The 14514-nt window shown below is 38.7% G+C and overlaps 2 pseudogenes across 1 annotated transcript; both read right to left on the reverse strand.

Annotated features, from left to right (window-relative positions):
* Positions 1–13413: 13413 nt before the first annotated feature.
* Positions 13414–14126, reverse strand: LOC104675804 (annotated as a pseudogene). The gene has a single exon (XR_749836.2). The product of XR_749836.2 is annotated as a 40S ribosomal protein S9 pseudogene (transcript).
* LOC115900473 lies at positions 13856–14126 on the reverse strand (annotated as a pseudogene).
* Positions 14127–14514: the final 388 nt, after the last annotated feature.

A 14514-nucleotide genomic window follows, 5' to 3' on the forward strand; every position in this document is an offset into this window, starting at 1 on the left:
GAAAGGGTATTCTTTCTTAGATTTAGGTAAAAGTATAAGGAGACAAGAAATAAAAGGTCATAAAAACGTCCTGAGGGAACTAAATTAAAATAACACTTTACTAAAAATTAGAAAAAAAGTAACCAAGAGTTTCATATTTTTAGTGATTTCTGTAAGTGTGTGTATGTGTTTGTGGGTGTGTTGTGTAGGCATGAGCATCTTTTCATGTTTATACATGAAATGGGTGTTTATATACTGCATAGTCGTTAAGAAGCAAGATTTTATGGTCAATTTGGCTTCTAAACTCAGCTTTGCCATCAACTAAACATGCAGCCTTAGTGAAGCTTAACTGTCTGTGCTGCAGTTTCTTCACCTGTAAAGTAGGTATGCTAATAAAATCTAACTCACAAGAGATTTGGAAAATATAAATGAGCTAATGCATGTGAAGTGCCTAGCACATAGAAAATACTCAAATTTATTAGTAATTAGTCTTATTGGCATTAAATTGTCATTATTATTAAGGTGTGAGCATGGGCCAGTGTCAGTGATCTGACTTGTTTAGTCAGATGTTAGTGCTGACACAGGCTAACATTATCCCAACTCTTTTGAAAACTTTTTCCCCTCTGAACTTCAATTTCCTCAATAAGAAAATGCAAGGGGTAGTCAAGATAGTCTCTAAAACATCTTCCAGTTTCAAATGTTGCCCTATAATATAAGAAATGTTACATGAATTTTTATATTTATTCTGTTAGATAATATGAGTTTTATGTTACTGAAATTTGGGCTTGTTAAGGTGAGCTTTTCTTTCTGTATTGTTTCTTCTTTACAGTGTGTGTGTGTGTGTGTGTGTGTGTGTGTGTGTGTGTGTGAAACCACCTTTGCAAAATTATAACTGAGGAAATTATGACAGTGAGAGAGATCAGACCTAACCGACTCCATCTTGCTTCTAACCCTTAAGCTGTCCTTGTTTATTCCTGAGTGTAGGCTGAATTAATTTGGGGAAGGAATTCAGTTCATTGTTTGACTCTGAACAAAATTGATAACAGCCCTTTCCCAAAAAGACCACCTTCTTGCCTGGGGTCCAGTCTGCCTTTGCAGGACTAACAAATTAGCTACAAGAGTAGAAAGTACAATTTAGGGGTCATGCAGCCTCTGGCTCCAAGAGTCTGAACATCCCCAAATTGCTCCTGGGGATAACATCACTATTGTAACATCTAAACTCAGTGCTTGAGAGATTTTGCAGACCTTACACTTGATGGATCAGCTGACACCACCTAGACCGGTAATTTGGCTCAAGCAGTTCTGCCATTGCACCCAGGAACAGTAGACATTAAGAAAGCCTAACTTCGACCCACAATGACTCCATCTCCAACCTGACCAATCAGTACTCCCCACTTCCCAAGCCCCTACCCACCAAATTATCTTTAAAAACTCTGATCCCTGCATGCTCAGGGAGACTGATTTGAGTAACGATAAAACTCCCAGTCTCCCACACTGCCTCTCTGTGTGAATTACTCTTTTTCCATTGCAATTCCCCTGTCTTGATAAATGGGCTCTGTCTAGGCAATAGACAAGGTGAACTCATTGGGCAGATACATATGGATGTGCATGCATGTGTTCATCCTTTGTCTTAGACAGAAAGGTATGGGACTATCAATAACCAACCATAGAATATCAATTTTAACCATAAAAGTTGTCTGAAGAAGCCACTCTATTGGAAATAACAATTCCTTATTCTTTCAGGAGATTAAAAAGACAAAGGTTTGAATACAAAGTACAGGTAGGAAAGTTTGTGTGGAAAGTGATAGATGGTTTATTAGTCCATTTACACACTATTGTTTTTTGAGACAGAGTCTCGCTCTGTCACCCAGGCTGGAGTGCAGTGGCACCATCTCAGCTCACTGTAAGCTCTGCCTCCGGGTTCACACCATTCTCCTGCCTCAGCCTCCAGAGTAGCTGGGACTACAGGTGCCCGCCACCACACCTGGCTAATTTTTTTGATTTTTAGTAAAGACGGAGCTTCACCGTGTTAGCCAGGATGGTCTCCATCTCCTGACCTTGTGATCCGATTGCCTCGGCCTCCCAAAGTGCTGGGATTACATGCGTGAGCCACCGTGCCTGGCCTATACACTATTATAAAGAAATGCTTGAGACTGGGTAATTTGTAAAGGAAAGAAGTTCAATTGACTCACAGTTCCACATGGCTGGGGGTGCCTCAGGAAACTTAGAATCATGATGGAATGTGAAGGGGAAGCAGGCACCTTCTTCATAAGATGGCAGGAGAGAGACAGTGTGTGAAGGAGTAACTGTCAAACACATGAAACCATCAAAACTAACGACAACTCACTCACTATCATGAGAACAGCATGAGGGAAATGTCCCCCATGATCCAATCACCTCCCACCAGATCCCTCCCTTGACATGTGGAGATTATAAGGATTATAATTCAAGATGAGAGTTGGGTGGGGGCACAGAGGGAAACTATATCAGTTGGGCACTCTGACAAACATGCTGAGGCCAAGGAGCTTTGTCTCAGCCCTGATACTTTTTCATTTAACATTTCCCAGTCGTTTAATCTTAGTGAGCTTTCACCTTCAGCTTCTGGAAGGCATGAGGTGTCTTGGTCATGGGATCCTTGAGATAAGTGGGAGAACGCGAAACAAATGGTTTTAGTGGGAAGCATTTCATGGACAACATTTTTTTTCTCAGACATAAATAGTTTTGTTTTACTCTTACTTTTTAAATGTTTAATAACTGTTCTCAGAAACATCTTTCTTTGAACCTTCCATATGTGAATGAGATAAAATTTTTAAAATGAATAAACACTTACTGAATATTGTCCTGTGCTGTTTGACCAACATAATCTCATCACATACTTAGGCATTTTAAATAATACGGAGAAATGGAGCCTTTGCCCAAGAAAGGTAGTAATTGTATTTAACATGCTATGTAGTTCAATAAGATGGTGACCTTGTGGACTCTGTGCTCTGTGTGTGTGTGTGTGTGTGTCTGTAAAGTTTTTTTCCAGGATCATTCTTCATTTATCTGTGTTTCAACAGCAAATGTAGAAAATATTATTATTATTATTATTATTATTATTATTATTAATCTGTGCATGGCCAACTCTATCAATTTCAAAGTAGAAGAGTTCCAAATCTAGATAATAATGCTTGCTTCTGGGGTTGTGGGTTCATATGAAGAAAATTAGTAAGAGTCTATATACCTTGTTGATCCGCAGAGAGAACTTCCACAGTTCTACTTTTCTTCTTGTTTCTTTCCTTCTGGAAACTTATTTCCTTAAAATGGATAAAAGAAACTTTTAGGCTTTTCTAACTTTTAGTTCTGAAGGCAGAACACCTGGGTTTAAATCCAAGCTTCATTGCTTACTAGGTTTGAAATTTGGGGTAGGTCATTTCTTTGTGCCTCAGTTTAATAATCTGTAAAAGGATAATTGTAGGAATTGCTCCATTGGGTTATTGTGAGGGTTAAACAAGTAATACGTACAGAGTGCTAAGTTCCTGGAACATAGTGTGTGCTTACTGAATGTTATGTTACTATGCATGCGCGCGCGCGCACACACACACACACACACACACACACACACACACTGTGCAATCTTTATCTGAAGGCCCCTTTCTCTCATCAGGGTTTCATTTAGCTGCACAGCATATTAAATAAGATCACTATCTCTTCTTGGGTAAAGCTTCCATGTGTTTTATATTATTTAAAATACTTAACTATTTGATGAGATTATGTTGTTCAATGACCTTAGTACAATGATCAATAAGTGTGTATTCATTCTTTTCATTTCATCTCATTCACATCTGCAACATTCAAACAAAGATATTTCTAAAAACAGTCATTTCAAATATACATTAGTAGATTAAAGGTAAAAATATTGCAGCAAAATAGAATGTTCTGTTTTTACGTGATTGAGTTTTGTCTGAAACAACTTTGATAGTTACCTAAATGCACTTTGTTTACTCTCATTACATTCCTTGCTGTCATGGTTTATATTCCAAGTCCAATCAAGACCAATGTGTCTTGTAAGCAGAGTAATGGCTGTCCAAAGATATCAATTTCCTAACCCCCAGAAGCTGTGAATATGTTACCTTCAATGACAAAGGGACTTTTCAGATGAAATTAAATTAAAAACTTTGAGATGAGATGTTATCTGGGATAATCTTTAGGGGTGCCCAATGTAACCACAAGACACTATAAGAGGGATAGGGGAGGGTCAGAGTCAGAGAGATTTGAAGATGCGACGGTGCTGGCTTTGAAGATGGAAGAAGAGGCCATGAGCTAAGGCATGTAAATGGCCCCTAGCAGCTGGGTGGAAGAAGATAATGGATTTTCTTCTGGGGTGTCCAGAAGGAACACAGCCTTGAAAACACCGCAATTTTAGGACTTCTGACCTCCAGAGTTGTAAGATAATAAATGTGTGTTGTTTTAAGCCATGAAGTTTCTGGTAATATGTTACAGTGGCATTAGGAAGCTAATATGATGTGTTAGTAGCTTTGTTCACCTATATTAAAAGGGATATTTTAGAGGTTCTATAAGTATTATGAAGAACAAAATGTTATAGTCAATAACTGCATTTTGTGGGTCATTTAATGTCTCAGAAGATTTTGTTCTTACAACTTTTTCATGTTCCCTAGGGCAGTTTTATGAAGCTATTTATTTTTTTGGATGACATGTCATGTTTAAAAGTCTTTTTCCCCAAGGCATAAAATGGTCTAAAATGTCCCTTTTTTATGGTCTAAAGTGTCCCCATTTTCTTATAACTCTAAAGTAAAAATTTGCATTTACTAGAAATGATGTATTTTTACTAGTCTCCAGAGATGAGATCATACACTAAAGAATACACTGGCTTTGAAAGGGACAAAAGTCTATGATCAAATACAGGAATTGCTTTCTTATGGACCATTCCTTTTGGATTTCCACACAGGGCTCATGTGTTCCTATTTGCCTGAGCATAAATGAACCACCCATTTTGTTGACAGGGTAGTGTAGAGCATCAAACTGTAGCACCTGAAACACATCTTTGAATGATGTCTTTGCATTGGAAATTTAGCTCTACGACATTGTTATTCAGTTACCATCTGCAGTCAGGTACCAGGCTATCTAGATAAACAAAGAGTTTTAATTTAATGCATGTTATTAACCATTTCACATTCCTTTCCTATCTGATCATGTCAAAGCCATTTGTAAACTACTCTTAACTAAAGCTACTGAAACAGAAAAACTGGATATATATTATTTCTTATATTCTTCTTTTTCTTCTGCTTTTAAAAATCTCAACACAAATCCTTCTTCCTTTTTGTTTCATCTTTGATCTCATATTATCAACATAAACAGAGATTAAAATTTCAACCTTCGTCTATACAAGGCTATAAATTCACACGCTGACAGAGGTGTAGCAGGCAACACATGTAAGTGTTGCAGGCAGTGACCAGGAGTGGTGAACCGGAGCCCACAGACTCTCTCAAAGGGATTAGCTGCTCCCCAGCCCCAGATAATTTTTGGCATGTTAAAACGTAGGCATGGTATTGCCAGAAATATTTTTAAAGAGAAGCCAGAAATCTGTGTTTTTATTTGATATCTCTCGATTTTTAAACCATGTAGAACAGACCTAACTTTGTTAGCATGGATTCATCCTGTTTTTATACTATTATAAGCTGACTTTAGATTATAATGGTTCTATTTCATGTTTACTGTATATATATAAAATATTTTGTATTGTCTCTTTTTTTTTTCCTCCTAGGGCTTCATTTATGTATTAATTTTTGGAGGAGTAGAGGGACTATTGGAGCCCCTAGAAATGTCACTTAAGGAGAATCTGGGAACATTAAGGAATAATTATTTGAAAAATTGCAATGAGACAGGAGAAGGAACAAGATGGTTGATTAGAAGCCTTCATTAATTATCCTTCCTGCTGGAACACCAAATTGAACAACTATCCACACAAGAAACAGCTTCATAAGAACCAAAAATCAGATGAGTGATCATAGTACCTGATTTTAACTTCATATCACTGAAAGAGGTACTGAAGAGGGTAGGAAAGACAGTCTTAAATTGCTAATTTTAATTAGCACCCCCCACCCCCTCAGCTCCCAGCAGCAGCCACATGGTGTGGAGAAAGAATCTGTGTGCTTCAGGGAGGGAGACTATAGGATCTGTGGGACTGTGCATTGAAAATCAGTGCTGCCTTGTCACAACAGAAAGCAACACTTGGCAGAATTCAGCTGGCACCCACTGAGGGAGCATTTAGAACAGCTCTAGCCAGAGGGGAATTGCCTATCCCAGCGGTTGGAACCTGAGTTCTGGCAAGCCCCTCCACTGTAGGCTTAAGGGCTCTGGGGTCCTAAATAAACTTGTAAGACAATCTAGGCCACAAGGACTAAAATTTTTGGGCAAGTTCTGGTGCTGTGCTGGGCTCTAAGCTAGTGGACTTGAGGGACATATGACCTAGTGAGAAACCATCTGGAGTGGTCAAGGGAGTGTTTGCTCCAGCCCTCCCATAGCCCCAGGCAGCACACCTCACAGCTCTGGTACAGGTACCTCTCCACTTGAAGAGATGAGAGGGAAGACTAAGGAGGACTTTGCCTTGCAACTTAGATACCAGCTCAGCCATAATAGGATAGGGTACTGAGAAGAGTCATGAAGCCTCCACTTCAGGACCCAGCTCCTGGATGACATTTCTAGACACACCCTGGGCCAGAAGGGAACATCCTGCCTTGAAGGGAAGGACCCAGACATGGAAGAATCCATCACCTGCTGACTAAAGAGTTCCTTGAGCCCTGAATAACCAGCAGTGATACCCAGGCAGTACTCACCATGGGCCTTAGGTGAGACTCAGAGATGTGCTAGCTTCAGGTGTGACCCAGCATATTCCCAGCTGTGGTGGCTACATAGAGAGACTTCTGCTTGAGGAAAGGAGAGGGAAGAGCGAAGGGGAATTTGTTTTGCAGTTTAGGTACCAGATTGGCCACAGTGGGGTAGAGCACCAAGCAGGCTCTTGGGGTCCCCTATTCCAGGACTTGAGTCTTGGATGGCATTTCTGGATCTGCCTTGGGCTAAAGAGGAGCCTACTTCCATGAAGGGAGAGCCCCAGGTCTGGCAGCATTCACCATAAGCTGAATAAAGAACTCTTGGACATTGAGTGAATGTCGGCTAGCCAGGCAATATTTGCCATGGCCCTGGGGCAGTGATGGCTATTGGCAGAGACTCCTTTCCTCCTTGAAGTGGAGGGAATATTTGGAAAGCCTTTGTCCAGTGACTTGGGTGCCAGCTGGGATGCAGTAGAATAGAGTACTAGATAGATTACTAAGGTTTCTGACTCCAGGCCCTGGTTCCTGGATGGCATTTCTGGAACCACCTGTAATCAGGGCAACTCACTGCCCTGAAGAGAAGGACATAAGCCTGGCTGGCTTTGTCACATGCTAATTGTAGAGCCCTAGAAACTGGAATGAACATAAGCAGTAGCCAGGCAGTGGTGACACCCAGTACTGTGCTAGCTTCAAGTCAGACCTAGTCCCAGTCACAGTAATCACAAAGGTGCTTGTGTCATCCCTCTCCCAGCTCTAGATAGCTCAGCGCGCGCGCGCACACACACACACACACACACACACACACACACACACACACACAGAGAGAGAGAGAGAGAGAGGGAGAGAGAGAGAGATACTCGATTTGTTTGGAGAACAGTAAGGGAAGAGAACAAGATTCTCTGTCTAGTAATTCAGAGAATTATTCTGGAAGTTATTTAAGACCACCAAGGTGGTAACTACAAGTCTTCAGGAGCCACAGCATTACTGAGCTTGGTGTACCCTACAATACAGATATGACTGCAGATACCAAAACTTAGATTAAAATACCCAAGTCCCTCTGAATATTTGGAAACTCTTCCCAAGGACAGGTACAAAAAGGCCTAACTGTGAAGACTACAATAAATACTTAACTCTTCAATGCCCAGACACTGGCAAACATCCACAAGCATCAAGGCCACCCAGGAAAACATGACCTCATCAAATAAACTAAATAAGGTACCAGCTATGGTACCTTATTTATGGGGTACCAGTTCTGGAGAGACAGAGACAGGTGATGTTTCAGACAGAGAATCCAAAATAACTATATTGAGGAAACACAACAAAATTCAAGATAACACAGAGAAGGAATTTATAATTCTATTAGCTAAATTTAACAAAGAGATTATCATAATTTGGAAGAACCAAGCAGAAATTCTGGAGTGGAAAAATGCAATTTCACTATCGATAAGTGCATCAGAGTCCTTTAATAGCAAAATTGATCAAGCAGAAGAAAGAAACAGTGAGCTTGAAGACAGCCTATTTGAAAATACACAGAGGAGACAAAACAAACAAACAAACAAAAGAAACAATGAAGCACATGAATAAGATCTAAAAAATAGCTCAAAAGGGCAAATCTAAGAGTTACTGGTCTTAGAGAGGAGGTAAGAGAAAGAGACAGGTGTAGAAGCAGTATTCAAAGGAGTAATAACAGAGAACTTCTCAAACCTAGAAAAAGGTATTGATATTCAAGTACAAGAGAAGGCTATGGAACCCCAAAGCAGCTTTAACCCAAATAAAACTACTTTGTGACATGTAATAATCAAAATCTCAAAGTTTAAGGATAAAGAAAGGATCCCAAAAGCAGTAAGATAAAAGAAACAAATAACATACAATGAGCACCAATATGTCTGGCAGCAGACTTTTCAGTGGAAACCTTACGGGCCAGGAGAGAATGGTATGACATATTTCAAGTGCTGAAGGTGAAGAATGTTCACCCTAGAATAGTATATCCAGTAAAAATACCCTAACATGAAGGAGGAATAAAGACTTTCCCAGAAAAACAAAAATGGAGGGATTTTTATCAACATCAGACCTATCGTACAAGATATACTAAAGGAAGTTCTTCGGTCTGAAAGAAAAGGATGTTGATGAGCAATAAAAAAATCATCTGAAGTGAAAAACTCACTGGTAACAGTAAACAGAAAAACACAGAATAGTATAACATTGTAATTGTGGTGTGTGAACTACTCATATTTTGAGTAGAAAGACTAAAAGATGAACCAATGAAGATAATAAGTACAACTTTTCAAGATATAGACAGGACCAGACATAAACAGAAACAACAAAAAGTTAAAAAGTGATAGGATAAAGTTAAAGTGTAGAGTATTTATTAGTTTTCATTTTGCATGTTTGTTTATGTAATCAGCGTTAAGTCATCATCAGTTTAAAATAATGGGTTATAAGATAGTATTGCAAGTCTTATGGTAACCTCAAATCTAAAAGCATACAACAGCTACAAAAAAGCCCCAAGAAATTAAAAGACACCACCAGAGAAAATCACCTTCACTAAAAGAAATATAGGAAGGAAGGAAACAAAATAAGACCACAAAATAACCAGGAAACACATCGCAGAATGACAGGAGTGAGTCCTTATTTATCAATAATAACGTTGAATGTAGATGGACTAAACTCTCCAATCAAAAGACACAGAGTGGCTGAATGGATTAAAAAAAAAAAAAAAAAAAACAGAACCCAGTGATCTGTTCCATACAAGAAACACACTTCCCCTACAAAGACACACAAAGACTAAAAATAAAGGAATGGAAAAAGACATTCCATGCAAATGGAAAACGAAAAAGAGCAGGAGTAGTGATATTTATATCAGACAAAATCTCTAAAAGCAACAAATAAAGTCATTATGTAAAGATAAAAGAGTGAATTCACCAAGGGGATTTTATAATTGTAAATATGTATGCCAACAATGGAGTGCAAAGATATATAAAACAATTATTATTAGAGCTAAAGAGACAGATATACCCCAATACAATAGTAGCTGGCCACTTTCAGCACTGGCCACACCATTGAGATAGAAAATCAACAAAGAAACATTAGACTTTATCAGCACTATAGACCAAATGGACCTAATAGATATTTATAAAACATTTCATCTGACGGCTGAAGAATATACATTCTTCTCTTCATTGCATGGGTCATTTCCAAGGAGAGACCATATGTTGGGCCACAAAATTTTCTTAAAATTTTCTTAAAAATTAAAAAAATTAAAATTATTTCAAGTATATTCTCTGAACACAATGGAATAAACCTATAAATTAATAACAAGAGAAATTTGGGAAACTACACAAACACACTGAAGTTAAACAATATGCTCTTGAAACAAATGACAGTGAAGTAAAACATACCAAAACCAATGGATACAGTGAAAGCAGCACTAAGAGGGAAGTTTATAGCTAAAGCACCTACATTGAAAAAGTAGAAAAATGTCAAATAAACAACTTAATGTTGGATCTTAAAGAACTAAAAAATCAAGAGCAAACTAAACCCAAAATTTGTAGAAGAAAAGAAATAATACAAGATCAGAGGAGAAATAAATCAAATTGAAATGGAGAAACCAGTACAAAAGATCAATAAAACAAAAGTTGGATTTTTGAAAAGATAAATAAAACTAACAAACCTTTAGTATACGAAGAAAAAACAAGAAAAGACTCAAATAAATAAAATCAGGGATAAAAAAGAGACACTACAACTGTTACTACAGAAATTTTATTAGAGGCTGCTATGAGCAACTATATGCCAATAAATTGGAAAACCTAGAAAAAAATGGATAAATTCCTATGAATTTTTGGACATGAAAATTCATGTCCAAAACCTGAACAGACCAATAACAAGTAATTAGATTAAAGCCATAACAAAAAGTCTCCCAGCAAAGAAAAGCTCAGACCTAATGGCTTCACTGCTGAATTTTACTAAACATTTAAAGAAGAACTAACAGCAAACTTACTCAAACTTCTGATAAATAGAGGAGGAAGGAATACTTCCAAACTAATTCTATGAGGCCAGTATTACCCTGATACCAGAACCAAAGACACATCAACAAACAAACAAACAAAACAAAACAAACAAACAGCTACACACGAATTTGCTTAATGAACATTGATGCAGAAGTACTCAAGAAAATGTTAGCAAACTGAATTCAACAACCCATTAGAAAGATCATTTGGCCAGGCAAGGTGGCTCATGACTGTAGTCCTACCACTTTGGGAGTCCAAGGCTAGAGGATTGCTTGAGCCCAGGAGTTCAAGACCAGCCTGGGCAACAAACTGAGACCCTGCTTTTACCTAAAAAAAAAAAAAAAAAATTAGCTGGTCATGGTGTTATGTGCCTTTGCTGAGGAAGGAGATCACTTGCGCTCAAAAGGTTGAAGCTTCAGTGAGTTGTAATTGTGTCCTGCACTCCAACCTAGGTAACAGAGTAAGACCCTGTCTCAAAAAGAAAAAAAAATATATATATATATATCATTCATTATAACCAAGTGAGATTTATCCCTGGGATGCAATGATGGTTCAACATGTGCAAATCAATCAATGTGATATATCACATCAGAATGAAGGATAAATATCATATAATCATTTCAACTGAGGCTGAAAAACATTTGATAAAGTTCAATATTCCTACAAGATAAAACCCCTAAAAAAACTTGATATAAAAGGTCTGCATCTCAACTAAATAAAAGCCATCTTTGGCAGACAAACAGTTAGTATTACCGAATAGGGAAAAACTGAAATCTTTTTATCCAAGATCTGGAACATAACAAGGATGTCCACTTTCACCATTGCTCTTCAATATAGTATTTGAAGCCCTAGCTGGAGCAATCAGACAAAGGGAAAAAATAAAGGGCAACCATTTGGAAATAAAGAAGTCAAAGGCATTCTTGTTTGCAGATAATATAATCTTATAATTGGAAAAACATAAAGACTCAAAAAAAAAAAAAAAAAAAAAAAAACCAAAACAACCCCACTATGGCCAGGCACTGTGGCTCATGCCTGTAATCCCAGCACTTTGGGAGGTGGAGGTGGGTGGCTCACAAGGTCAGGAGATCAAGACCATCCTGGCTAACACAGTGAAACCCTGTCTTTACTAAAAATACAAAAAATTAGCTGGGCGTGGTGGTGGACACCTGTAGTCCCAGCTACTCGGGAGCCTGAGGCTGGAGAATGGCGTGAACCCAGGAGGTGGAGCTTGCAATGAGCTGAGATCGTGCCACTACACTTCAGCCTGGGCAACAGAGTGAGACTCTTTCTAAAAAAAAAAAAAAGACTATTAGAACTGATAAGCAAATTCAGTAAAGTTGCAGGATACAAAATCAACATAGAAAATTAGCAACACTTTCATATGGCAAAAGTGAACAATCTGAAAAAGAAATCAAGAAAGTAATCCTGTTTACAATATGTACAAATAAAATAAAATAGCTAGAACTAAACTTCACCAAAGAAGTGAAAGATCTTTTCAATAAAAACTGTAAAACATTGATTAAAGAAATGGAAGTGGACACAAAAAGGAAAGATGTTTAATGTTCACAGATTGAAAGAATCAATATTGTTAAAATGTCCATACTGACTGAAACAACCTACAGAGTCAATGTAGTCCCTATCAAAATGCCAATGACATTTTTATACTGACATGAAAAAACCCAATCTTAAGATTTATATAAAACCACAAAATATTTAGAATAGCCAAAACTTTCTTGAGAAGAAAGAATAAAACTGGAGGAATCCCATTATCTTACTTCAAATTATACTATAGAGTTATAGTAACCAAAAAAGCATGGTACTGGCATAAAATAGATGCATAGTACAATGAAAGAGAATAGAGGACCAGAAAGCAATCCACACCCCTACAGTGACCTTATTTTTGACAAAGGCACCAAGAACACCCCAGTTAAAATGGCTTATATCCAAACGACAGGAAATAACAAATGCTGGTGAGGATGTAGAGAAAAAGAAATCTTCATACACTGTTGGTAGAAATGTAAATTAGTACAACCACTGTGGAAAACAATTTGGTGGTTTCTCAAAAGACTAAAAGTAGATCTATCATATTATCCAGCAGTCTCACTGCTAGGTGTATACTCAAAAGTAAGAAAATCAGTACATTAAAGAGATGTCTGCACTCCCATGTTTACTGTAGCACTATTCACAGTAGCCAAGATTTGGAAGCAACCTAAATGTCCACCAACAGACAAACAGATAAAGAAAATGTGAAATATATATACAAAATGGTGTACTATTCATCCATAAAAAAGAATGAGATCCTGACATTTGCACAACATGGATAGAACTGTAGGTCATTGTGTTAAGTGAAATGAGCCAGGCACAGAAAGAGAAACTTCATATGTTCTTACTTATTCATGGGAGCTAAAATTAAAATAATTGAACTCATGGAGATGGAGAGTAGAATAATGGTTACCAGAGACTGGGAAAGGTAGTGGAGGAAAGCAGACATAATTAATGGATAAAAACATATATATTAGGTAGAACTTATAACCTCTAGTATTTGATAGCACAAGAGGGTGAATACAGTCAACAACTATTGATTGTAAAATTTTTTGTTTTTTTGTAAGGCGCTGATCCTGTTTATTTGGCAGGAAAACTAGACAATCCAGCAGCCCAGGAGGGAAAGGTGGGCTTAATCCTCCTCCTCGTTGTCTCCAGCCCCGGCCCCACCCTGGCCCTTCTTGGCGTTCTTCCTCTTCATGCGGCCCGGGCGGCCACCCCCATAGGGAGAGTGCAGGGAGAAGTCGATGTGCTTCTGGGAGTCCAGGTGGACGATGAAGGACGGGATGTTCACCACCTGCTTGTGGACCCTGATATGGCGCTGGCGGATCAGCACGCGAGCATGGTGGATGGACTTGGCCAAGCCCAGCTTGAAGACCTGGGTCTGTAGGCGTCTCTCTAAGAAATCCTCGATCTTCAGGCCCAGGATGTAATCCAGCTTCATCTTGCCCTCATCCAGCACCCCAATGCGGACCAGCCGCCGCAGCAGCACGTTGCCTTAGAACAGACGCCGTGGGTCCTTCTCATCAAGCCTCAGCAGTTCCCGGGCGGCCTTGCGGATCTTGGCCAGGGTAAATTTGACCCTTCAGACCTCACGTTTGTTCCGGAGCCCATACTCGCTGATCAGCTTCAGCTCTTGGTCGAGACGAGATTTCTCAAAGGGCCTCCGCGGGGTCACGTAAGTTTTGTGACAAACCCAGCTCCGGGCCACCGGCATGTTGGCTCCGCTTACCCGTCTGTGCCTGGGCGCAAGACCTGGCCACTGTGAAAGAGCGATTGTAAATTTTAAAATAAGTAAATGAGGAGAGTTGGAGCAAGATGACAGAAGTCTCCTCCAATTATCCCCTCCAAAAAGACACCAACTATTTATGTAGAAAACAACTACTTACATAGGGGAAAAAAAAAAAAAAAAACTTCATAAGAAACAAAATCTTTCAGTTTATCATCCATGAGAACTTCCCTAACCTAGCTGGAGAGGTCAACATTCAAATTCAGGAAATTCAGAGAACCCCAGTAAGATACTTCATAAGAAGATCATCCTTAATACACATAATCTTCAGATTCTCTAAGGTTGAAATGAATGAAAAAATGATAAGGCAGCTAGAGAGAAAGGGCAGGTTACCTACAAAGGGACAGCCATCAGACCAATAGCAGAT

The sequence above is a fragment of the Rhinopithecus roxellana genome, chromosome 11 (assembly GCF_007565055.1).
Source record: "Rhinopithecus roxellana isolate Shanxi Qingling chromosome 11, ASM756505v1, whole genome shotgun sequence".
NCBI classification, from domain to species: domain Eukaryota; kingdom Metazoa; phylum Chordata; class Mammalia; order Primates; family Cercopithecidae; genus Rhinopithecus; species Rhinopithecus roxellana.